Below are 27,709 nucleotides of genomic sequence, written 5' to 3'. Positions count from 1 at the left end.
TGTAATGAAACTTCTCAAGTTTCTTTTGATAATGCTTCCCAAATTGTATATGAGAGTGCTTTTCTAAGTACACTCTTAACCTGCTTTGAGTAATATTATTTTATAAATATTAGCTAATTCAGCAGGAAAAAAACACACCCTGGTTTATTTTGTTGTAATTTGCTATAATTTGATTAATATGGAGCTGGAATGTCTTTCATATTTACCATTCATAATTTTCCATTGTTTTTTTCTTACTGTAATTGTTTGCTCCTGTTCTTTACTCAAGTTGTTATCTTGATGATTTGCAAGATTTTCAAAATGTTAAATCACTGCTTTTGTCAAATGTAATGTAAAAATGTTTCTCCCAGTTTTTATGTGCCATTAAATAGTTTTTGTTGTTGTTGACTGAGAACACCACAATTCTGTTGTTTTGCTTTCCCTATGACTATGGCTTTGGTTTCATCTTCTTTTTATCAGCTTGAAGTCTGATAAGAACTCACCATTTTTTTGGTATTATCATGGCTTTATTTTGTATTTTTAACTCTCTATTCCTTCCAGAATTTATTTTAGCCTAAGGTTGTGATAAGCATTTTGATTTTGTTCCCCATAGTTAATCATTATCCCAACACCATTTTCCCATTGGTACCATCTTTATTGCTTGCTAATTTTTTATCAAAATTAGGATCTATTTTTGAATTATCTGTTCTTCCCCTGGTTCCATACTGTTTCCATTAGAACTTCATAGTAAGTTTATGTACTGGTTAAGTCAGACCGTCCTTATTTTTCTTTTTTCAAAAGTACTTGGCTCTATTGTCACCCACTCACTTTTCAAAATTAACTTACCACATTCAGTTCATACAAATGTTCCATTGGAATATTTATTGGAATTTTAATAAACCTATAAATTAGTATCAGTATCTTTGCAATATTCAGTCTTCACATTCAGTAGCATCATATGTTTTTATTTATGTAATGTTTTGTAATAAATAAATTGTGTCTTTCTATTCATATTGGTACCCACATTCTTTATTACATTTAAGGAAAGGCATACTGTGTCCTTGATAATGTCCTTAATTGTGTATATTTCAAGAAAAGCCATATTTTCTTTATAATAGTTTTGTTATGATAATAGTTTTGTTGGGATTTACATAAATTTAAAAAATTTTAAATGATTACAATAGATGCAGCTAACATTCATCTTCTCATGTAGACAATAAAAACAAAAAAGGAAAAGCAAAAATTTTCTGCATGATGAGACATCTTACGATTTACTCTCTTAACAACATCCCTATATATCATATAGCAGTGTGTAATATTTATTATCTAGCTACTTTACTCAGCTTTCTTAGTAATTTTTTAGTAATTTTTATAAGTTCTCTTGAGTTTTTAAGGTCACTAAATTATCTGCAAATGGTGACTTTATCTCTTTACTTCCTTTTTATTTCTGTTTAATGTCCTATTTTATTACTGGAAATTCCCAAACAGCTAAGTAACCATGAAGATAGAAGCATCCTTGTTCTTGATTATGTGGAATGTCTCTAGTTGTTTGTTTTTGTTTTTGTTTTCATAGTTGTAAGGTGGATTTTAGTTATTGATTTAAGACAGATATTCTCTAGTATACTGTTTCTAACCCTTTGTTTATTAAGAATGAGTGTTGATTGCTTCTCAGCCTTTTGGCTGAGATCAAGTGTAAGAATGGATGTTGAAGTACATTATATGCATTTTTGGATAAACATTTTTAAACTCTAACTGATGGACATAGACTTTTACTGTGATGTCTTTTTCAATTCAGGTCAATTCTAACACACATTTATTCAGTACTTATACTCTAAGACAGAAATTGTTTGCTGGGCATTAGAATTCAGTTGCATAGTTTCTTTCTCTAAAAACATAGGAATATTCGAGCATGATAATTCAGCAAGGGATAAGTAATTGATTTCCTATTATTAAATTGTTTTTGCATAACTCGTAAAACACCACAATTAGTATTTTATGAAGTACACTTTGAAGGCTTTTATAACCTAATTGTATACCATGTCAAAATGTGAATTTTAAAAATTGCTAAAAGTAAAATTATTATTTAACATCAAAATTATGATTTTTTACATCTGAAATAATAGTGTTCAGATTCTAATAAAGAATATCGATAAATCTTGGTAACATCTCAGAAAATGCATAGACCTCTATAACATAGATTGCTTATGTTCTATACGATCAGGAAATTATAATTTCCAATCATATGACACAAATGATATGTGATTTGGGAGCACATATCTTTCATGATGCCAACATTGTGTTTTCATTTCTCTGGAAGTCTTCTGTATCTGTGGGATTTAAGTGTCCACTTACATTGATTTATTTTTAATGAACTTTTTTTAAAAACTTCAAAAATTAATTTTATTGCCTTAATGTAGTTTAGCATAGTCTTTCTAGTTTTTCCAATCTACTATTTTAATTTGTTTTATTTTTCAGAATTCTTTATTTTGTTTTTTTATGTAATATACATGAACATCTGATATTTTAAAACTATACCCTTTTGACCAGATTCTTTATATTTCACACAAATCAAATCAGCAAATATTGATCAAGAATCAGTGTTCTATTAGCATCATGCTAGTTGTTATGAATTGTAGTACAGAAAAACATAAATAACATACTTTCAGGGAACTTATAACTTTCTAGTTGGTAGATAAGATATAAACAAGAAAAAATGCAAAAACGGCAAATCCTAATGAAATATTTGTTTATAGTAGCTGACATATATATGGTCATAGTCTTGTTTTATATTCAAGCAAATGTATTAGAATTTACAATGCACCTTTTGTATATTGACTTCACCCTGTCCTCTTCATACTTTTCCTATTCTATTGTACCTTTACCATGAGGTCTTCACTTGCTGTTTAAACATTGTATTTACTTTTGCACAATTTTTAAAATTCTCTTTGGAACAACACCAGATAGACAAATGTTATACACGTTAATTTCTGAAATATTACCAGTGATAATTTGTCTCATACAAAGATGGCCCTATGCGGCATTTGGAAATAGTAGTAGTGCAGACTACTGTAATTGTAGACTGAAAATCATTGCTTTCTGAATCTCTTACTTCATTAAAAAACTTGCCCTGATTTTAAGAACCATTCACAAAATAATTAACATGTAAAGTAGGAGAAATCCAAATGCTAACATGAAGTTAGCATCTCTACTAAATGGGAATTTTAGCAGTAATCTTTGGTGTATTAAGGAAGTAGAGTCCTATCCTTTGGGCTTTGATGAGATTTTTATATCATGGAGACATCTGTTTTAAACTGTAGCACTGGATCTGTGTTCTAAGTTATAACCTTAAAATTTTATCATATTTTGGAAAATTTATATCCCCCTCAGCTTTTAATGCCTGCACTGAGTAATGTTTGTCACAGACCACAACACCTATCCCTGTGGAACGGTTATCCTATCTTAATTCAGAAGTAATTGTATTGATTAAATAATATTTACAGCTTCCAAACATCAAGGCAGTTTGTTGGTCACCATTCTCCCTAACCTTACTGTGAGCTTCCTGTGTGGTATCATTCGTCTGAGGTCTTATTAAAATGTAAATAAATTACATCCAGCAACTTCCTCTATTTGCCCAGCTTGTTACTATATCAAAACAACTGGCTTAACGGAACACATATCGATGTATTGTGTTATTTCTGTGCTGAACCAAAGTGAGAAGGAAGTTTGTGAATGTAAAATAGAACCTACTTCATAACAGTTTTTGTTAAAGCATTTTATGAATTGGAGATAATCTGAGCCATGGGAAATGATGTAATTCTACATGACAGAGCTCACAGAAAGAGAATAGCTCCTCAGATAGAATTGGATTAGACTCTTGAGATATATGGTTTTGGGGCTTTTATACTGCTTTACCTTTGTAAGTGTAGCTAACTCTTGGGTTTTTATACTAATATTATACTGTTATGGTAAATATAGTAAAAATAAAAACAAAGAAACAATCCTGTTATCTAAAATAATTTCCCTTTGGCCTCCATATACAATATTTGACTTTTTAGCACCAAAATACCATTTTATTTCTGTTTCCCGTGGGTTGAGGAAGCTATTTCTAACATCGATACTATGGAACAGAAATGCTCTAACACTTGTCATACTTTGTTATATATAATAGGTAATCTTCACAGGGCATGATTGAATAAAACTGAACTCACGTAATAATGAGCAATAATAATGAATAATAATCAATAGTAGACCTATGAAATACAATAGTACTTGGTTCAATGCTAAATTAGTTTGTAGAAAATAATTATTATTGCTTGACTACATACCAAATAGTGGGAATGGAGGCAACTGAGTGTTGTGCAGGAGAAAAAGAAGCCAAACTGAAAATAAAATTTGCCATGTTTGAATGAAATGCTGAAATGCCAGTAGTAATTGATGGTCTCTGTGATCAGACTTTCTGGTTTGTTTCCTTAAACTTTTCTATATTTTCATATGTGTATGTGTGTGTGTTGTATGTGTTTCAATGTGTATGTGTAATTTTGTAGTCAGGAAAAGTTTGTACAAATGTGTTTATGTATCATTCTCATTTGCAAATAAATCATTGAGTTAACTGTATAAAGTCTCCCAGGGAGTGTGGAAGCTATGAGCTAAATTTATTTTTTAATTTTTTTAAATGTTTATTTATTTTTGAGAGAGATAGACAGAGCGTGAGTGGCCAGAGGTGTAGGTGGGGGCTGAAGGAGAGAGAGAGGGAGACGGAATTTGAAGCAGCCTCCAGGGTCTGAGCTGTCAGCATAGAGCCCTACGACACAGAGCTCGAACCCACAAACCACGAGATCATGATCTGAGCCGAAGTCAGACGCTTAATTGAACTGAGTCACCCAGGCCCCACTATGAGCTAAATTTAAAGGCAAAGTATTCCATTATGCACATAATCCACTGTCTCAGAACTTATTCAAGTTTTGTTATCACTTTCTCAGTTTGAAACTTCCAAACTGGAGACAACTTAATCAAGGAAATAGTAATAATATGAATAGCATTTTGTCTGCACTCACTTTTTGACTCAACTTAGGACAAAAAGCTTTATGTTGAGAATATGATCTGCTATATGTTGTTGTCATCTATGATGAAAGTGTTAGAAACATCCTTTATCTCCTGGTCTGTTTCAGAGTTAGTTTCCCTGAGGAGAACTGTATATATAATTAACATCTTGTTTAATCCAAGTCATGGAGACTCAGGCTCATGTAGTGAGGGCATTACTAAGGAGGCTCACCTGAATATTTATGTAACATATAACAGAGATCCAGCTAAATATTAATGGAATTAATTATATTTTTGTTAGAAATACTATAGAAATATGTTACCCTAGGCCTCTATTACTTACATAGAGGTTTAGTACAACTTAGAAAAATGTGACCTCTTTCAGCACCTTTGTACAAATTGTAAAGTAATTTGCTCCAGCCGATGCAGCTTGGGCCCACGAGCGTAGCTTCTAGAGTGGAGCACACCCCTAGATTGGGCTGCCCTTGTGCAGGACACAGCCTGTACACTTGGTCATGGCTGTCCTATGTTCTATGCTTTATTAATGATTTGAAAAATAGGTTCCATACTGTTCTTTTCTTGCACAGAAAGCCAAGAATCACCTTCAGGTGACTTAGCAAAAAGATGCTTATCTAAGCTTTAAGTTAGTCTGGGACCTTGATGATACAAATCTATTACTTTGCTTCAGACATCTGATTTGAATAGCATTAAGGTAGAAGGAAATGAAATAAACTCACCACAAAAGCATAGATGAGTTTATCAAGTCTGGCTCCTAGAAGAACTAGGTTGCATTTTGAAATTGCATCTAAAATTTTTGGATCTCTTATTGTAACTTTAGATGGCTTGATATACAAAAAGGTAGATAAGAAAAGACATAGATGAGCATCTCCTTATTCGGAAAAGAAACAAAGATGGGTTAAAGGGATATGTAGTTATATGTTATAAATATATATAAATAATATATAAATGATTGTAAATAAAATATAAAGAAATATATGATATAAATGTAGTAATTGAAAACTAAAACCATAAGGTAAAAATGTAAGAATTAGGCCTATATATTTAAAAAATCATCTTATATAGAATCTTATATACATTTGCAAGTTGGGTTCTTAACCATATGTTTTGAAGAAATACATTTCTGATACTTAGACTAGAAAGAACTGTTTTACTCTATTCCTCTTCAGTATATAAAGAGATCATTGTATTATGTCATGAATACCATGATCAATATTAATCTTTATGAGAAACAAAGAATATTTTATAGGAATACTTGTATTATAGCTCAGTAACATCTCAGTGATGTGTAATTTGATATTTTCAGTCTTATAAGATACAGAATAGGTGGATGACAGACCATTCTGATATAATTCAAAGGAAGATTTCAGAGTATCTTTAGATTCTAAACTCCAATGGAAGAACTATAATTTTTATAGGTATTGTTTCTCTAAGTTATGCCTTTAATTGAGATAACAGTGAATTCTAGATTGTATGACTGGAATACAGCTATTTTTGTTAATTAATAGTAGAAACAGTAATCAAGTTAGGAGTTGGATTGAAATTCTCTTATAGAAATTGCAAAGCCCAAGAAAAACATATAGCCAAAAAAATGTCCACCCACTTTACCTGAGAAATTAGCTGGAGAAGTGCCATTTCATGGGGCAGAAAAAAAAAAACAAACCTTCTTTAAACATTTATTTTCATTTTGCTATAATATACAGACAAATGGGAGATGGAGGCTCCAATTTCTTCTTTGCTATAGCCTGGATATTGCCTACTTCTCATTAGGTGAGGGAATATTATCACATACTCCATCACCAGACTTATTTGTCTCCTTAAGCAATATATGTGATGTTTCCATGCTTAATCTTATGGATTAGATTCCTTTTTTCCAAATAGAAAGAGTAATATTTACTTGTTACAGGTTCCTGGGTTAAAGGTGAATTATTATGACATTTTAGCAAGATGAAGTTTGGTGAATACTTTGATTTCTTTGACACTTTATAGATGTGAAGGATTAATATTGATCCAAAAATGTCAGTAAGATATTCAAAGTTAATGCATCATACATTCTGAATTTCTGCCACACAAAGTTTGCTGATTTTCCCATTCCTTTCAATCTCCGAAGGGGGGGAAAAGACTTGAAAATCCTAGAGGCAGATACTACATGTTTATCTCATTTTATGTGATGAGTGATTTTGTAAATCTATTCATAATTTAAATGCTCTAGGAAAATCTATTCTCAAGAGAATTTTATTGTGGATCATTATGTAAAGCAAAAATCATTTTTAAAGAGTATATTACTCCCTATTTCAATATGGGAGCTTTCTGATTTACAAGAGTTATTTAAGCTCCCAGAGAAGTACATTCCTTTAGTATGTTCCTGAGGAGACACAGCCTGGCCATGTCAGGAAACTGTGAGTGAATAAGTTGGAAAATACTAACTTGATTCACTTCAGCATTTGAGCCTCTTAAGAGAAATGTCAGAGCTACTATTTTGTATGAGATTGAATCTAGATGACATGTTCTCCACAATTGCTTGCAATGGGTTTATTTAACTCAGTCCAGCTCCAAATTTTCTAGCAATCCACTTTTTAAAAAAATTTTAATGTTTATTTATTTTTGAGAGACAGAGAATGTGAGCAGGGGAGGTGCAGAAAGAGAGAGGGAGACACAGAATTCAAAGCAGGCTCCAGGCTCTGAGCTGTCAGCACAAAGCCCGATGTGGGGCTCAAACTCACGAACTGTGAGTTCATTACCTAAGCCGAAGTTGGACACTTAACTGACTGAGCCACCCAGGTGCCCCTCTAGCAATCCATTTTGAAACATGCAATTCTAGCTCTTCTTTGAGTTATTTCTCTCAGGTCTGTAAAGTCGTGCAGACTTTTTATCTCCCATGTGGGAAGTGTTGTGCTCTCATCCTCATTCACCAACCACTTCCCAATCCTCATGATTGACAGTCATTCTTAATCTCCAAAACTTTTAGACCTTTTAGAAATGTAGTGGATAGGCAGTTAAGGATTTACTATGTACATGTACCCATCATGGAAACTTTCATTCAATGGCAGTTGGACCTTCCCATCCATCCATACACATCCCGTTGCATCTGGGTCTCCAAAATTTGCATTACAAGGAAAAGAATTATGCAATGTTTATTTGCTGAAGGAATATTGTAATTTTTCATTCTCGCTATATAACAGTAGATCATAAATTATATCGCCAAGCTGGATATTTGAGAGTGAAAGGGTACATGTTAAAAACTGTGGTGAGACAACAGGCATCAGTGAGATCTGGTGTTTCAGCTGAGACTACCCCCACTGCTTACCCATTCCCAAGCTCCACTGACACGATAGATATACCAAGACAGGCCAAGCCATGAAAATGGCATCTTCCTGACTTGATGGAGTAGAACATGAAAAACCACATGCTCCTAGGTGTCACAAACAGTAGCGATCTCAGTAATAAAAAGGGAGGATAAACATTATAGGAGTTCAGATTGGGGCAGGCAATAGACTGGCATATTAGCCAGAACTTTGTCATGGATAACTGGAAAAGGAGACTGCCGTAGTGGGCACTAATAAGCACATATCCGTGGTGGTTTGGAAGTCTGCACATATTCCAGGAAAGACCAGAGAGGGTCCAAAATATCCACATACCCAAGGCTGACCCTAAAACCTTGTGCAAACAGGAGATGAGAGCAATGCCAGTGAAAAGTAAGAGCCAATGAAGACATGTAGACTGTGTGAATTTTTAATGCATTTCCAGCCCATAAACATATTTATCAGTGAAGGATGTTAGCTTATTGCCCCTGAGGTGTTTGAGTAAAACTCTAGACCAGTCATTAGCTGTAAACTGCAAACTGTACTGATGGAGGGGCAATGCTTAGCTGAAAATTGAAAATAGGAATTATAAAAACTGACCAGAGACATCAGCAGCTACACAGAATAAGGGACACAGACTGCACAGAATTAGATTGATAAATAACTAAATAAATAAGTAAGTAACAATAACAGCAATAACAGCAATTTTTCCCCTGGGGGGAAAACTCAGAAGCCAGAGTTGCTATAATATATTATATACAATGTTAATTTATAAGAAAAAATTATTAGATATGTAAAGAAACAAGAGTTTGACCAATACCCAGTATGAAAGTAGTCACTAGGAACTGTCTCTAGGTTGGAGCAAGGAGATCAGATGTCAAATTTAGCAAAGACTTGAAAGCAGCTATTATAAATATATTTAAATAACTAAAGAAAACTATGGTAAATATTTAAATGAAATATTAGTATAATTACTTTTTAAATAAAGAATATCATTATTAAGATAGACTTTTTATATTTTTAAATGTTTATTTATTTATTTTGAGAGAGAGAGAGAGCCTGTTGGCAGGGGTGAAGGGAGGAGAGGGGGCAGAGAGAGAATTCCAAGCAGGCTCCAGGCTCAGCATGGAGCCTGATGGAAGGCTGATCCCACAACCATGAGACCATGACCTGAACTGAAATCAAGAATTAGACATTTAACTGAATGAGCCACCCAGGTACTCCAGAAATTATTTTTAAAAGAAACAAAAATTCTGGAGTTTAAGAGCATAATAACAAAAATGAAAAATATTCTAGAGGAACTCAGCAACAGACATGAGATAGCAGAAGAAAGAATCAGTGAACTTGAAGATAAATTGGTAGAAATTATATAATCTGAAAACCAGGGGAAAAAAATGAAGAAAATAAACAGAACTTAAGATCTGAGATACCTTCAAGCATACAAGTGGGTGTAATGGGAGAAGCAGAAAGAAGAAGAAAAAGAAAGAACAGACAAAAGATATTTGAGGTAATAATGGCCAAAATGTTTCCAAATATAATGAATGGTGTTAATCTACACATTTGAGAAGCTTAACAAACTCAAAGTATGATAAATGCAAAATTATCCATACATAGATACAGGATAGTCAAACTTTTAAAGCCAAAGAAAAAGAAATTCTGGAAAGAAGCAAGAGAAGAAAGACTCATTCAATATAGGAAACAACACTTTGATTAACAATTGACTTCTCATAAGAAACAAAGTCAAAAGGGAGAGGGAAAACATAAAGTGCTGAAGGAAAAAAGATTTTTAAAAAGTGACCATCAAGTGACCATTCAACAAAACTGTTCTTCAAAAATGAAGATAAAAGAAAGATATTCCATGATAAACAAAGACAGAGGCAATTTGTTGCTAGCTGACCTGCCTTAAAAGAAATACTTAAGAAACTCCTTTAGGTTGAAGGGAAATGACAAAATTAACTAAAACCAGAAGAAATAAATTACACTTATATTATTATGTAGATAAATTCAGACGTGTAAATATATAACAAAATTCGATTCAAGAAGAAAGAAGAAAATAAAAAGATTAGGCCAGAAATCAATGAAATGGAAAACAAGAAAATGATAGAGAAAAATCAATGGAAATAAAAGTTGATTATTTGCAGAGAATGACAAAATTGACACATTTAACTGGAATGACAGAAGGAAAAGTAGAAAAGATAACAGATTACCAACATCAGGAATAAAAGCAGGATATCACTCTAAATTTATTTAAAATCCTTAAGTTGTATGCTTACAAGGGCAAATGTTATATAAATTACACCTCAATAGACTATTAAAAGTGAAATTATGCTAATTAAAACTAAGGAAAGAGAAACCTGGCAGACACTCCCTTAACCAAATGACCAAGATTCACATCCCCAGTGATAAGTCCTGTGGATATCATGGACCCCCTGATAGGATGTTACAAGAAGACCTCTTCATTCATATGCATTCTTTTCTAAAACTATAATCCCAACCTAATCATGAAAAACATCAGACAAACCCAAATTGAGGAATATCTGACCACCACTTTTCAAACTATCAAGGTTATAAAAAACAAGAAAAACCTGAGAAGCTGTCACAGATTAGAGAAGCTTTAGGAGAAAAGGCAACTGAACGCAGTGTGGTGTCCGAAGTTAGACCTTTAGAATAGAATAAAGATATTAGTGGAAAACAGGTAACATCTGAACAAAGTATGTAGTTAACAGTATTGTACCAATGTTAATTCCTTCTTTTGACAAATTTACCATGGTTATATAAGATGTTGCTGTTAGTGAAGAAAATATAGGAATTCTCTGTAGTATCTTTGCAACTTTTCCATAAGCATGACACTGTTCCAGAATGAAAAGTTAAAATTAAAAAAAAAAAACAAAGGAATGAGGAATTTATCAGTTCAAAGAGAGTTATATGACTTAAATATAATGTGTGGATCTTGTTTAGATTCTAAGTCAAACTAACCAGCCATAAAAATGAACAAAGAACAACAAGCATTTAAAATTCAATCATTTGACCTAAGATATTTAATAAATTAAAGGATCGCTATTATTTTTGACATGGGATGATGATATTTGTTATGATTTTCAGAAGTCATTATTTTTTAGTACTACATACTAACATATTTGTGGATAAAATGATATGATATCTGGAATTGTCATTAAAATGAGCTGATAGAGAGGCACCTGGGTGGCTCAGTCAGTTAAGCATTCGACTTCAGCTCAGGTCATGATTTTGCGGTTCGTGGGTTTGAGCCCCGCATCAGGCTCTGCGCTGACAGCTAGCTCAGAGCCTGGGGCCTATCTTCGAATTCTGTGTCTCCCTCTCTCTGACCATCCCCTGCTCAAGCTGTTTCTCCCTCTCTCAAAAATAAATAAAAAACATTAAAAAATTTAAAAAAATAAAATGAGCTGAAAGAAGAAAAAGTGGATGAGTATAGATTAAAAAAGATGGACTGTGAGTAATGAGTAAGTACATGGAAGCTCATTTTACTAAGCTCTCTACTCTTGCATGTGCTTGAGATTTTCCATAATAAAAAAATTTTAAGTGAAAAGAAATAAAAGACTAAAACATAATTAAAATATTATAATTTCCCCTCTACACTGACCACAGACAGGGCTTGTCTCTTAAAAATCATCTGAGTGGTGTCAGAATGGATAAATCATAGAGAGGTGAGTGAACTCTCAAACACAATCTGAGCAAGATACAATCGATGCTGAATTGTTGGGAGAACATCAAGAGAAATGCCTGAATTAGCATAGATCTCCTAAACTGGAGTGCTTTGTTGTTCTTTTCTTGAAGTTTTGTGACCTGGCGAGGCCTGAAACGTCTATGCTTGTGAAGATTTTAAAAAAGTAGAGTGTGGTCAGAAGCAGCCCTTTGTTACTAGTCAGTGTTCAGATCTATAGTTTCTCACCCCCCTTCAGTTTTCTTTGTTGTCTGGGGCTTTGTTTTTTGGACTTGTGAGTTACACGATAGGTTACTGTAATATAATGCATTTGCTACTTCTCTGGAAAGCCATTCAGAATCTCTAACTAGTGCAGAATGCACAACTCTTTTGCTAAAGGGTCTCTGCCAAGAGAAGCATTCTTCCGGGCTTTGTAATTTGCATTGATTACTGACTGAGCTGTTTCCCAGTGCATCACTGGGTGTTGACTGTAATCTATAAAGCCTTACATAGTTTTGTCCTGATTAAAGAAGTCTAACATTGGTGGTCAATTTTAATAATGACTGAGATTGATCTCGGTGACTTTAAAAAAATTTAACAGATTTTAGAACCTGAAATGTCAAGAGCAAGTTATTCTTACTGTTCACACATACTCTGGAAATATACTACTTTAAAGGTGGGTACAGTGTACAGTACTGAACTTGAAAAAAACCAGGAAGTTGGAAAGTAGACAGTAGTGCCAAAAATGTTCTAGCCCTGACTTTGTGCTCCTTAATCTAATCCGACATGCCTTCAGAATATTTCACTTCCTTGATGACCGTTTGTCCAGTTTCTATCCAATACTTAACCCCACTACATGGTGACAGAGTTAGTGATTATCTCATGAGGCAGATATGAATAGGAACAGTATTCATATCAAAGACAACTGGTCCCATTTCCAGGTCCATCTTTGGGCCAAGATATGTAGTCGCCAACAGTGAGTTGGCGACTGTATTTTTTGAGTCCTGGCGCAAAGTAAGATCCATCTGTTTTGCCCAGCCGTTTGCCTGAGTGCCACAAAATGGTCCTGTTATTAGTCTTATTTGTGGTCCTATTTGAGGTTAGGGGATAATATAAATAAACTTTAGTCCTCCTTGTGATGAATGCAGCGTGGGAATTAAAAGTGGTGGTGTTGGTAGTGGTAAGTGATGTTGCGTCTCTATTTTCTCAATTGCTCTGTTTTCTTTGGATTGGGAAACAGACATTTAAGAATGAGTTTGTCATCTGGAAGGATAGTTGTGACCAAGTTTCCCTCAACAGGATACAAGATGTTATTTTTGAGCTTCATTACCCTCACCAAGGGGGAAAAAAGAGAGGGGAAAAAATAAGGAAGAAAGTGAAAGTAAGGAAGAAACATGCAGAAGCAGAAGTGAAGAGAAAGGTCAAAGAGGAGGAATACATGAGGAAGGAGGAGAATGTAACCTAGCAGACACCGTGTTCATAGAAATTACTTTCTTATTTTGAACTGATAGTTCAGTTGACTCAACATCTGGTGAATTGAGGCAAAGGAAATCTGACTGATTAAATTGAACTGCTGGTTGTCAGTTAAATAGTTTATACATAAATATGCAGCCTAGTTTCCATCACATTTTTCTGTATGAACTAGATAGTGAATCGGTTTTTTACTAACCTTGTCTGAACAGTGAGTAGAACAATACCAATCGGTAATTCAGATTTATATAGAGGTGGGCAGTCTCTCTATTTCTGAATCCTTTATCGAGGATTATTGTTATTCCATATAATTCTGAGCATGAGTTATTTTTGTCAGTTTCTTTTATGAATGTTTTGTTGCCTTATAAGGAAAGATGTGAACTCCCCTCCTCTCATTCACTTGTCCCTGGTGACGCCTCCATAATTTCTGTCTTTACACTGGTGCATTTTTAGTCTAATTCAGGCATGTGAGAAGCAGGGGAAAAGTTTAGTTAGTCAATGTCAGTGATTTTTTTTTTTCCTGATCCATTCATGGATGGATTTCGTGAATCTGAACCAGTTTGCATTTAAAATCTATATATATCAAGTAGACACAATACCTAAAATATACCTCCATATACTTCAAGAGAAAAAGAAAATAGAATTCATAAGTCGGAACTAGATGCAATCTCTAATAATAGATGCAATTTCAGAATGATTTATGATCATGCTCTCATATGTGGAGATACTAAAATATTACCTTGCACTAATGTGAAAGTGGACATAAAGATGTAATATTTAGTGCTACAAATATGTAAAAAATGTACTGCTGTGCTGTGAAGTAAGCTGAAGATAATTGTATTATCTTCATTTTACACTAAAAAAGCTATATTTTTCTAAATCATGTAGTGTCAGTTATCTAAAGCTAAAAATAGGGATGACTTAATCTAGTCTGTTTCTTTTTTTTTTTTTAACTGTTATTTAGAGATGGTGTCGAATGAAGAAAGAAAGGATTGAAAAAATAGTGTAACAGTCTAAGCCCAAACATTTATGACGTAGTCAGATATTTTAACGCCTGGACTCTTAACTGAAGATTGAAAATACACATTAAGAAATGCGGTTCAGTTATTTAAACCAGGAAGTCAAGTTCGAATCCTGAGGGTCTTCCCATGCTGCTTCCCAGAGCAGTGGCTGCATGTGAGGAGACGTGCGTGTAGATGGCGTGGTGTACAGCACGCCAGCCCACAATCCACTGCAACGGGCATTCCGTGTTGCTAAATATGTTCATTTACCTCTCCTTCACCATCTGCCCCACCACCATTTCAGTCCCTTGAAAGTAGTAGATTTAACATTTTTTTTTCTAATTCTATGTGAAGTCCTAATTTCCCTTAAACATGCATATTCAGATAATAGATTTCCTTCTCCATTGTCTAAAATTAACATTTTATGTAATCTTTAGGCTGTGAAATTGTTGTTTAGGAGTTTTTTTTTTTTAATCAGATAGAATTTAGCTAAAATTCAGAGGCACTGAGCTTCTAGTCATATCATTATGAAGTCCTAAACAGGGAGGCATATTTTGTTTTTCAGAATTGCTTTTTTTCCCTCTTTAGATCCTTTTCTTTTCATTAAAAAACTACTCTGGGAAGAGGGTTTTTTTTTTCCTTAACAGAAAAAAAAGCCACGCTTGACTGATAATGCATTGCTTTGGATGGTGAAACATTATGAAAGTTTAATTTTTAATTAAATCTGAAATACCAATTATAACTGAAAGAGATTTTAACCTGTTTCTTTTCAGACTGCCTGAAGTTACATTTAGAGACTAAAATCACTGCACCTTAAAAACAAAAGATTGAGCTGCACTGCATTCCTGTAAGTGAAAGCTTCCTGTACCTTCTTTCTCTGTGATTTTGTGACCAACCCAAGAAAAGACAAAAACATTGGTAACATAGTAACCAAGCATGAGTAAAAATTTGAATATCCCTGAAGAAATATATGTTTAAATGATTTCCTTCTATAAAAAAAGAAAATTTGCTGGGCACAATATTCAGTATGTCTTTTTTATTCAACCTAAATTGTGAATCCTTTTTTTTTTTTTTGCCTGGTTTGAATTGCATTAGGGAGGGTGTCACCCACTGTGCATCCGCACAGTGACATACACCCTGACAGGAAGGATTCTCACATTTTTGTTTAAGTCTCATCGAAGGTAATAGATTTCTTATGGAATCAGAGTAGATTCATTTTTCCTTTGTGATGTCATTAGAAATTTTTAGCCTTTGTATCAATGGAAATGTAGAGAAAAAAGTTCATGATGACATCACAAGATTCTGTTGCCTTGAGGACTTTGGGCAAAACTAAGTAAAATGCATAATTCCCTTGTGTGCGTGTGTTCCCCATTCTGCTATGAAGCAGTCAAAATAGCACATCTTATGTCTTCCCGTGAGCTACAAGGCTGTCTCTCAGAGCCCCATTGTTCCATAAATGCATGTCAGAGTCTACCACAGTCTGGTCTACCCTTATTTAGCTGCTGTTTTGTCAATGTACTTGGAAGAACAATTAACACTTGGGATTTCAATGTCTGAATAACAGGCAGTGAATAGAACCCGAGCATATAAAAGATTCAGACGCCCAGGGTAAGAAAACAGAAGCTTATAGTTGGTGGGGGGAAAAGGAAAGCATTTTAATACTGCACTCAAAGGTTGTGAAATACTACGAGAAAAGTAAATCTTTTTTTTAAATTTTAGATGAAAATGTACATTTTGGTAATGAAATCCAGAATGTTATGATTTCTTCCTAAGCTTTGCAGTTTAATGTGTTGCAAGATCTTTCCTTAGAGAGTCTCAAAACACTTGAATAATATTCATCTCCTTGAGTCATTGTTGGAATGCTGGATGCGGCATCCACTGCATCGTGGTTTTCAGAGTGCCACCATGTCTGTCCAACAGAGTGCACTAAAGGTGATTCCGTTTCTTCCATTTTCACTTTGGTTCACTGCTCCCTTTCACTATTGGCTATCATTCTTGTGTGTTGAATATAGATAGTCTGGAAGTTGTTGAAATATCTCTATCTGTCGTCTGAATTTCTGCCACGTCCATTTTTTAGTGGGAGGAGAGAGATGATGCGTGGACAGAGCAAGATCATCTCACAGTCAGGGTATCTGATGGATGGAAAGGAAGCTTGGATGGGCAGCTTATGCGTTGCCCACTGAGCACAGTGCTTGGCTGGTATGAGTGATAAATGATGCCTATTATTATTTTTGTCATAACTACAACAGTTTAAACCCATAGACAGGAAGGTCTCCAAAAGTAGGGTCTGTTTCTTACTCATTTTTGTAATCTCCAGTGCTTGGCACAATAATAGTAATCAAGAAATAGCTACTGTTACTAATACAGTTATAAAATTTACTAATGCGTATTATTCAGGAGAAAGGGGCTGAAGAAAGTTTTTGACAGGAAGGCAGTTTAAAGGAATTTGTCAAAGGCAAACGAGCTGTTCATCATATCATATCAGGCATCCGTCTCCCAGTCTTTCTCCTCATTGATTTTACACTTCTCTCTCATCACTAGGATGAGGAGGGCCCATTCATACCATATCCTTTTTTTGTGAGATGGTTTCCACCAGGTTTCCATTTAGGTTGTGTGTCTCACATTCCGTATATGGAGTTGTCTCTAAAGATAAACCTACCTGACTCCAGGATGGACTCTTCACCTGTTGGTCTAATTGCCATGCAGTGAATTGTGCTTCAAGGAAATGGGCACATGGTATGATAGGTGTGGGGTTAACAGGCCACCGGTTAGGGAAGTTGCCTTTAGAGACTTCAGCTCTCAGTGCGTAAAAAGCCAGGACAAGTTTCTCAGCACCATTAAGAGCACAGCATTCTTTAGAACTCAGAACCATTTGACCACTTCTAAATTTAGCTTCCTGAGTTTGTTTGGGTTTTTTTGGGTGTTTTCTTTACATAAAGTTCTTTGCCCTCCCCCACCAATTTTAATTTATTTCCAAAAGAGGTCCCTTCATTTTTATTAAATCAGCTGCTGGTGATGCAAATTAAGGCTTTCATAAAACATGGCCTCTGAGGCAAAACTAAAATGATAAAATTTAGGCTTAGTGAATTGCACTGTTATCATGTTGCATAGCATTTAAGGACATCAAAGAACTTTATAAACACATTTCACATGTTTAAGATTAATAATTGAGGCGAAAAGGATTTAAAGGTAGAGCTTCATCAAACATTACAGGTTGAAAATCTATAAGTAGAAGTCCAGTAGTCTCATTTTGAAATAAGCAAATTGAGGCCCAGGGTGGGGCATGCAAATTAGCCAAACCATAATGCCCACCAATGCAGATCATCCTTTAGACATGTAGGCCTGAGAGTAAATCCGAATTGAGACTCTGAGGCTTTGATCTTTCCTCTCTACCCAGAGCCTGAGCAGTGTCTCCTGAGGAACAAATTGTCTAGGCTCATTTTATGAGACCCATTGAACTGTTAGTCCCCTATACTAACTGGCCCAAAATTAGTATATAAGGGGTATTCTGAAAACATTCATTGTTGTCAAAAAAGGGTTTTTTTTTCCATTTTTGAAAATATGTTTTGATATCATGCCTCTGGTTGTGCAGTGAGTCACATGGCAGCAAATTTATTTGGTTGACTTATTCTTTATGATGATTTACAAAGTGGACAGAAGACCATTAGAAACTTCAGTAGTTTAATTGCGCTTATAGGCATGATAAAACCAGCAATCTGAACAGAGCCATTGTGACATGGAATTCAGACTTCCCAAGAGAGTGCATCACGCATGGTGTCAGAATGTCACTGTTGCCAGGGGTCATTTCTGTCAGAGAAAAGTTTTTCAGGGTCTGAAAAAAATGAAATAAACTTTAATAATTTAAAATGAATTACTTGCCCTAGTAATTTATTTCAGGTTGCCTTTATTGGATTCTGTCATTTAGCAATCCAAAGAGACCAGTGTGGGAATTTTTCTATTATTTTACCCAGAGCTAAATCCTAGATATATCTTACTTTCTTCCTCAGATTTATTTTATGCTTTCCAAACCTTTCCATCCCACTGTGAAGAAGCTCAGGTTTCTATGTACAAAATATTAGTGGTTCATGTCTTTGTAACCTAAGTCAGGAGATGGTGTTCTGCCTTAAAAAACTCAGTGGAAGCTTCGGCATATAGAGAAGGAAGAATTGAAGCATTCGTGAGGATGTCAGGGCAGGGCCTTGGATATAAGTGCCCAGAAAGGTTCTCTCCTCAGACAGCTTCTCTCTTTTCTCTATAATAATATGTTAAATTTTATTCTGTTCCTCTTATGAACAAATCACTTTACCAAGGTAAATAACTATAATCCCTATCGTCAAGGAGTTTATAGTCTGGGCAATAGATACATCTTTCTTAAAGACAGAATGTTATACAGGTGCAGTAGAGTAAGTAAATAGTTCTCATCTCTTCTGGACCATCAAGAAACTGTAGGATATTAAGAAGTAGCCCAAGGAGAGGAAGTATCAAAAATGCAAGTTGAGGGAACAGTGAATAGTAACGATGAGATCTGAGTTTGGGATGCTGGTTGGAACCAGTGTTTTCCAAAATGTGGGTTGCAACTTATTCATATGTCATGGAATCAGTTTAGAAGATCACAGGTAATATGCGTTTAATGAAATAGTATCATAGGGAAAAAATGATAGAAAGTGTTTTACAAATTTTTAAGGTAGTAGATCACAAAATAAATAAATTTCTTACTGGGAATCATGCCACCAAAATATGAAAGCATATCTTAAAAATATAGGTCCTTTTAAATACTTAAATTCTGTAATCCTAACTAAAGAATCATATTATTAACCCCCCTCTGTATATATGAGAAAGTGGAGGGATTAAACAGTTTGTCCCAGGATATATAGCCAGTAATGTAAAGGACAGAATGTGAATGTATCTGTCACCCCACATTCAGAGTCTTCCCATAATTTGACACTGCTTTCCAGAGTTGCATGACTTCAGTCATTTCATCACTGATAACTCACACATATGTATCTCTAGTCCTGATATCTCTCCCAAATCCCAGTCCTATATTTTCAAAGTCCTTATGTAAATCTCAGAATCAGTATATCAAAATTGAATTTGTCCTCCTATTTAAAAATAATCCTCCTTTTGACTATATTAATTTTTTTTTCATCTCAACTATCCACGTCATCTTGACTCAAAATATATCATTCTTGCTTTCCCCCTTTCCCCGGGTGTCCAGTAAATGGCCAAGTCTTGCTAATTCTCCTTCCTTGGTACCTCTGTCTTAGGCTTTCGTCTTCTCTTGCCTCAATGATCTCCTAATTGAGAGAGACGGGAGAAGGGAGACCAGCTCATCCCAAACACTGCTGCCTCATTAGGTTCCCTGAAGCAGGAGCCTTAAGATGATGTCACCTCTGTTCATATAAAACTTCAGTAATTCTAGATTAATTACCAAACAATTTCTAACCAATATTCATGACCATCTAAAATCTAATTCTGGGGCGCCTGGGTGGCTCAGTCGGTTAAATCTCCAACTTCAGCTCAGGTCATGATCTCAGGTTCGTGGGTTCGAGCCCCGCATCAGGCTCTGTGCTGACAGCTCAGAGCCTGGAGCCTGCTTCAGATTCTGTGTCTTCCTGTCTCTCTGCCCCTCCCCCTCTCATGCTCTGTCTCTCTCTGTCTCAAAAATAAATAAAACATTAAAAAAAAAACTTAAAAAAAAAATCTAATTCTAACCTCATTTTTGACTTAATTTTGTGGTTTAATATACCACACTCTGGCCACATTTCCTCGCTATCCCCCCCTCCTTTATTAATATTGTTCCTGCCATCTGGAATGGCCATTATTCTGTTTTTCCATGTGCAAATCTAACCCATCCTTCCGGGCCTATTTTAAATAGTATTCCATGAAACCTTCCCTCTTTGACCTAGCCAGAAACAATCTACTCTCCCTGCTTACCAAACTCATTTGGTACTGTAGTGGCTCTGCTGACAATTTAATTCTGGATTTCTAGCATTCAAAATTGTGAAAGAATATATTTCTGTTAAGTCAACAGGTTTTTGGTAATTTGTCACAATGGCCTAAGACACTTATGTAGCATTTACCTACACTTTTTTTGAGATATGAATTACTTTCTGTATTTTTTAACAATACTTATGTTCATGCATTATCCCTTTATTAGGAAATACATTCTTTGGGAATAGAGTCTATATTTAATTAACATATCTAAACTCTACAGAATCAATCATAATAGAATCATTAATTCATTACCCAACCATGCCTAATCCTGGGAATATAGAAATGATCCCTTAGGCTCTCATGGAACTTATAGTCTCCTGAGGGAATCAGACATTAAATAAGTAAACAAATAATTTAAAAATGACAAATTTTAGTTCATGAAAAGAGGTGATAAGTATGTAAGATAATAATTCATGGAGAAAATCTGCTGTACTATCCATTGAATGTTTAAAAAGGAATTCTCATACAAAGTGTCATTTAAGTTGATGGTTGAAGCACAAGAAGAATCAGGCAGGTGAGAAATGTGGGGGAGGGGCCAAAACATGGCAGAGAAGGCTCCAGACAGAAACTGCATAGACAGTGCCTTCAAGCAAAGACAAACGTTGTGTATATTCAAGTAAATGAATGGATTCCAGAGTGGCTAGAGGAAAGTAAACAAAGGAGGAGAGTAATTGGAAATGAAGTCAGAAGAGTAGCCAGGGTGAGGACTTTGGATTTTATTTTGAATATACTGGGAAAACACATAATAGAGGTATATATAAAATAAATTAATAAATATAATACATAATAAATATATTAATTGAGTAGAATAAGATGAAAATAATTCAAAAGCAAATCTTATGTACAAGCTCATAACATCTGTACATTTATTTCAAATCCTTACTGAAGGTTCACTTCTAAGTTTGAGGAGGGTTTGGATTTCTGAAACTAAGGTCTAACAGTTCACAACATATTTCCCATCTGCATAACCAAAATTGAGTTCTGACAATCTTCTAAGATAAGGTCAAGTTAATTGTATTTCTTTTTTGTTAATAATTGTTAATATTCTGTTGTTGGTTAATGAATTTATGTTTGTTTATTTTTAAGTGCTCGTTGCATAATGTAGGAATGAGTACCAAAAATGTGTTTTACTCCTAGGATGTATTTTTCACTTTTAAACCTTAATCTTACTTTTAATTTTGGTATATTTTATCATGTGTAATGATCAGGAACCTGGAGGCATAGAAAGCCTTGAAATGAATCATTATCCTCATTATTACTAACCAAAATATTACTGAATTTCTGGATTAAAACCAATCCAGATTATTTTATTTTATTCTATTTTAATTTGCTTTAATGATTATTTATTTTTGAGAGAGAGAGAGAGAGAGAGAGAGAGGGGGCGAGTGAGCATGAATGGGGAAAGGACAGAGGGGGTGGGGGAAATTCAGAATCTGAAGGAGGCTCCAGGCTTTAAGCTATCAGCACAGAGCCTGATGCAGGGCTCAGACCCATGAATCATGAGATCATGACCTAAACCAAAGTGGGATGCTTAACCTACTGAACCACCAAGGCACCCCAAAATCCAGATTATATTAAATTATGATACATTAATATCATGGAATACCACTAAGTCAGAATGGAGATATTGGTTTCTTTGAAAAGTGATAGAAATTATCCCCTTTTGAAGATGAAAGGAAAGAAGGAAGGAAGGAAGGAGAGGGAGGGAGGAAGGAAGGAAGGAGAGGGAGGGAGGAAGGAAGGAGAAAAGAAATACGGTAAAGAGAATATGAAAATTAAACCATAGAGAAATAGGTTAAGCTCTAAAGATATGAGGATTTATCTGCTATAACTCAATAAAAAGACACTAGAATTATAAAATATTATAGCAACAGGGAACCTTAGGAATTATTTATTCTAGCCTCCTCATTTTACAGATGAACAAAATTCAGGCCTAGAATTCCTATCTAAGTAAGATATACAGTTAAATAGTTAATGGCAAGGTTGGAACTGTAACCCTAATTCTTAGGAGCTAGATTAACAAAGCTAAACCAGCTAATCAGTGATCAGCACCCTACTATAACCCTTTCAAGGTCTTGGGTAGAAAAAGAAATATTAAGTACAGGAGAGGAGTCTATAGACAAGCTTTAATTAATAAAAATATGAACAATATGTATTACTCACAATCTGCTTACTTAATGTACCAGATGCTTTATAAAAGTTGTCTTTAATGCTTGCTACCACACTCAGCAACCACCCTGCAAAGTAGGAATCATTTCCATTTTATAATGAGAATACTGAGCTCCAGAAAGATTAACATCCAAGATTGCAAAGCCAGTAAGTGAGTTTATATTGATGCCAGGCCTAACTGATTCAAACTCTGTACTATCTCCTGCTTAGTGTTTTTATCTATTGCATTTTGTTATCACCTTAGCTCAGATGATCACATAGGTCATTAGTTCTCTAATAGTCCAAACTTTGAAAAAAGTTAGGAAGGAAAGAAAGTTACATTTAGCAGGTGCCCTCTCTGCTTAACGCTCTTCACATTTAATTTCCTCAACAGTACCTCAAGATCAATGTTATAATCCTTAGTTTAAAATTTAGGAGACTAAGGTTCAGTGAGATGAAATTTCCCCACACATCTTAGTAAAAGCTTCAGCCAGAATTCAAACACAGCTGTCCGAACCCAAGGATTCTTTCCATTGTTCCACCAGCCTTCCGGGTGCTAGTTAATCTTCTATGGTCCTCACACCTCAACTCTTTATCTGGCAAAATAGAATTGTTTTTTTCCTCTAGAGTTGAATTTAATTTAATTTATTTTTTAATAGTTTTCTGGCAAAGTAGAATTGTAATGAATGCTCTCATAGACTTCCCAAGAAGGAAGAATGGCGAAAGGGTGCTTTTAAAATTAAGTTATATCACCTTGTCTGGAAATAAAAGCAATGCACTCTACATATTTCCTTCTTTGAGAAATGAGGAGCTGGGAAGATAGGTCAAATCTGTGACATTAGTCTTTCATCTCCATATTACCTTGATTCACTGTGCATCTGTGCGCAAAACCCCAGCCATACCATGGACAATGGTACCACTAAGCTATACCATACTTGAACACACCTTCAAAGAATAAAAGAAGTAAAATTATTGTTTATGAGGCCAATAAGAAGGAAGTTTTATATTTTCCTTCTCAAGATTAACTTATTTAAAGCCTTATAAGCCTGATCAGAGATATAAGTCAGTGAAAGAGCTCATTGTTACTGCTTCCAAAAAAAAAAAAAATGCAAAAGTGAAAATCCAAACATACTTATGAATTGTTAGATTGTTTTCTAGTGACCACTGAGATCTACATTAGAACTGAACTTCTTGGTTAAAGTAGGAGAGACCGAGACAGAAAGAGGGAGGGAGGAAGGGAAAAGGAGAAGAGGAGAAAATCTGAAACACTTGTTACTGGACCTCTCTCTCAGATGTGATGCTAAATTTCCTTCTGTGTGTCAGCTTAGTAGCACTGCATGTATACACCTTCATTTCTGAGAAGGTCATTTTCTATCAGTACACTTCAACAATTATTCTAAAACTAGTTGTGACTATAGAATGGTGCCATTACACAAACGAGTTTTTGGTAATTAGAAGTGATAGCTACATGGTAGCGTTCTACTGCTGTTACTTTGTCCTCTCTGTTTCTTGAGTTTGACTTCCAAGTCTTTCTGTCCCTTCAAGTCTTCTAAAATAACTCAGTGACTTTGCAGAAGGGACTTTGTTCTTTGGTTCATCCTTGCACTTTGCAATATATTGCTAGTAGCCCTAAATCAGAAATTAGATTGATATGTTTTTTGAACTGCTGAGACTTGTCAGGAGAAAAAAGTGCTTTCAACCATGTTATAATATTTTGTTAAAAATCTAATTCTGGGGGTGCCTGAGTGGCTCAGTTGGTTGAGAGTCTGACTTTGGCTCAGGTCATGATCTCGCAGTTCATGAGTGAATTCAAGCCCCGCATTGGCTCACTGCCGTCAGCATCCAAGCTGTCCATGCAGAGCCCGCTTGGGATCCTCTGCCCCCGTCTCTTTTTGTTCCTCACTTCTCCCCCACCCCAGACATAAATAAACATTAAAAAAATCCAATTCTGGTTCAATGTTTTGTTCTCAAAGGAATTTTGAATGAAGAAAAGCTTTTGTAAAGGGGAGGAAGCTTGTCTAATCTCTTCAAGACTGGTGAGAAGCAATCAGGAGACTTGTGACTCTTTGAAACAGTAACTTTACAGGGAATTAGGCACAAATTCCTCGAGAACAAAAGTTTTACACAGGTACACTACATTGGCTCTAAATGCACCCCTTCATGTATCCCAAAAGGCAGTGTGAAAGCATCATTCTTTGTCATCTGGAAAAGGGAAGAGGCCATGCTAAACTGACATTGTTTCTGGAGGTCATGAAACATTGAATATAGAGTGAACTCACTGTTCTGAGTAGTATCAGATTCTCTGAGTTATAAACCTCCCATGATACAGTATCCTCAAAGATATAGTAAAATAAGCTTGCTCATGTTGACAGTTACTGAGTATTCAAAGATGAAGATTTTTGACATTTACTTGTTTGCAATTTCTGCACTAAACTTGACCATATGAAATTTGTTAAAATTTTACTGAACTGTTCTTTGCTTAACTTACTTGAATATTATAGCACTTTATTTAATAGTCAATAATCAATATATGTATAACATTGTTATAACTGCCACTGTTACTACCATCAGAGTTCTGTTCTCTGGACTAGAGCTGGCAGGAACAGCTGCAAACTCAAGTTACACATTTAGGGCTTTATATGTCTTATCTTCGTGCAGCACTGGACGGTGGGAGGGGCCCACTAGACTGGTTACTCTGTAAATTAACTTAGACCCATCTCACCTAGAAAACTTGCCAGCAAAGCTTTATTAATAAGCCCTTTAAGTAGACAGAGAAATAGTTCACATGAAAAACCCTTGTTTTTTATTTAGTACTGACTCTCATGCTTCATGAGACTTTGATTACATCACAATATCCACGTTATCATTGCAGTTACCACGAGGGAGGCAGCAGGTTTAATGGAAAGAAAGAGCATGAGGCTGACTATCTAGAAACTTGATTCAGGCATTGTCATATAGTTTTGTCGTAAGGTCATTTTCCTTTTTTTTAGGGCCGTGTTTCTCCATCTTGTAGATATTATACAAACAAGTCAAATATACACATGAAGTATTTAGAGTTCTATGGAATAAAGATAGTTCATAATATCATGTATTACTATCACAGTAAAAGTAGTAGTAGAATTACAAATCACTTTGAGGTTTTGGGAGTAAGGTGCTTTATCTGAGGTCTTACTATTTAGAAAATTAGTTTGTTTTTTGAGTTGCCATAGGGAGGTACTCTGTTGCTGCTAAGCACTGTTCCTACACTGGAAGCAATGACTAAGAATGAATTGCCAGTAATCTTACTCCTTTTAAAGATTTATTTTGAAAGCATTCTTTGCTATAAATTCTCTGACCAGTTCCTCTAAAATTAAAAAAATTAACTGTTTTATCTCATATTAGATAGTGAGGTAACTTCTTGAGGTAAAGAACCATGAGTAATTTACTGGTTTTCTCAGTTTCTAAAACTAGTTTCAGATGGGTGTTCAGGGTTGAGTATCCTGTGTAAAAATTTAGTAAAATTTTAATAAAATTTGTTTTTTAAAAGGATATTAAATTTATTAATATAACTATGTGTATATATATATCATATCATATGGACATTTGTCATTGAAGATTATACAGCCATTGGAAAAAGAATGAATTTGGAATGCCTGGGTGGCTCAGTCAGTTAAGCATCTGACTTTGGCTCAGGTCAGGATCTCATGGTTTGTGGGTTTTAAGCCCTGTGTCGAGCTCTGTGCTGACAACTCAGAGCCTGGAGCCTGCTTAGGATTCTGTGTCTACCATTCTCTTTGCCTCTCCCCTACTTGTGGTCTGTCTCTTAAAAATAAATAAACATTAAATACATACATATATATGTAGACACACACACATATACATACATATATATAATATATAATATATATATAAAAAAGAATGAACTCTATCACTATTGACTTGGGAGGATGACCATATTTATTAAGTGAAAAGAGCAAATTTTCAGAACAATGAATATTTATATGAATAAACTTAATGAATAAATGTGCATGTTGTATGACCACAGTCTTCATAATGGTCATCTCACAGGGTTGAGAATCAAAAAAGACTGATGGAAGACTATTAATTTTTAGCCATTTTTATTATTTCACTAGTTATAATAAATACTATGAAAGTAAATTTGAAAATTAATATGAAAAATTATTTTTTACATTACTACCTTTTGTTTCTTGGAAAAATTGCCCGAGAAAAATCATCACCATACAGAACTTTCAGTGTCACTGTAGTGCCTCAACCTCCATAAGACAGAGTAAAGTACATATTCTAAACAGAGTGTTTCATTTACTCAACAAATGTTTCCTGAGCTTCGTGATGATACTAGTTCTTGTTAACAAGTGTGATGTGTGTGCATGTGTGTGTGTGTGTGTGTGTGTGTAAAGCTGAACTCTCTCATGATTCAGGTTCATATGTGAATCATTTACAAAGAATAATTGAACAAGCAAAAGTTGTTAAAAGTAATCTGAGTCTTTAGTCTGAATATATAACCTATAAATGCACCAAAAAACTTTTTTGGGTTTCTTTTGGTTTTTTGGCCATCTCTGTCATCCATAATACATCTCCCACAATAGGTGGCCCAATGTTCCTGCTGCCTTTCCCTCACAGTTCTTTTCAAGGGCTCTCAGTAACCTTCCTCAGACCTAGATCACTTAACTTTTCTGCTCACTTCTCAACTCCTTACTGAGTCTGTCTTTTTCTTCCCCTCTGATGTAAACCTTACTAGACTTTCAGGCTTCTTTAACTCACTGAGGGGGACACAAAAAAAGAAGGAAAGGAAAACACCTCTGCAAGATAAGGTTTCAGGACTATATTCCCAACAGAAAATTCACAGGAGTTTTAAGAAATCAGAGGGTCAACACAGAAGCATTAGGTTAAAGACAGGCACCAAAGATCCCCTTTAGGATGTACTTAAATAGACTTGAGCCTCTGAATTGGGTGGAATATCGGAATTGGAACCAGGCAAGAGAGGACTGTGCAGTCTGAGATACTCTATTTCACAGAGTCAGTTCATTCTACATCCCATCAGAGTAGTCCTGACAATGACTGACCTTTAAGGATAGAGG

General features: G+C 34.9%; 1 long non-coding RNA gene and 1 pseudogene across 1 annotated transcript in view; both read left to right on the top strand.

Moving 5' to 3' along the window:
- The window catches only part of LOC115291765, a 597,304-nt gene that overhangs the window by 282,155 nt on the left and 287,440 nt on the right, over window positions 1-27,709 (top strand). Inside the window, exon 4 of the long non-coding RNA XR_003908662.1 lies at window positions 15,263-15,336. This is a non-coding gene — a long non-coding RNA (uncharacterized LOC115291765). The remainder of the gene's footprint in view (window positions 1-15,262; window positions 15,337-27,709) is intronic.
- LOC115292990 lies at window positions 1,640-1,785 on the top strand (annotated as a pseudogene).

This window comes from Suricata suricatta, chromosome 5 (genome assembly GCF_006229205.1).
Source record: "Suricata suricatta isolate VVHF042 chromosome 5, meerkat_22Aug2017_6uvM2_HiC, whole genome shotgun sequence".
Lineage (NCBI taxonomy): Eukaryota > Metazoa > Chordata > Mammalia > Carnivora > Herpestidae > Suricata > Suricata suricatta.
This window is presented reverse-complemented; position numbering and strand designations above follow the sequence as displayed.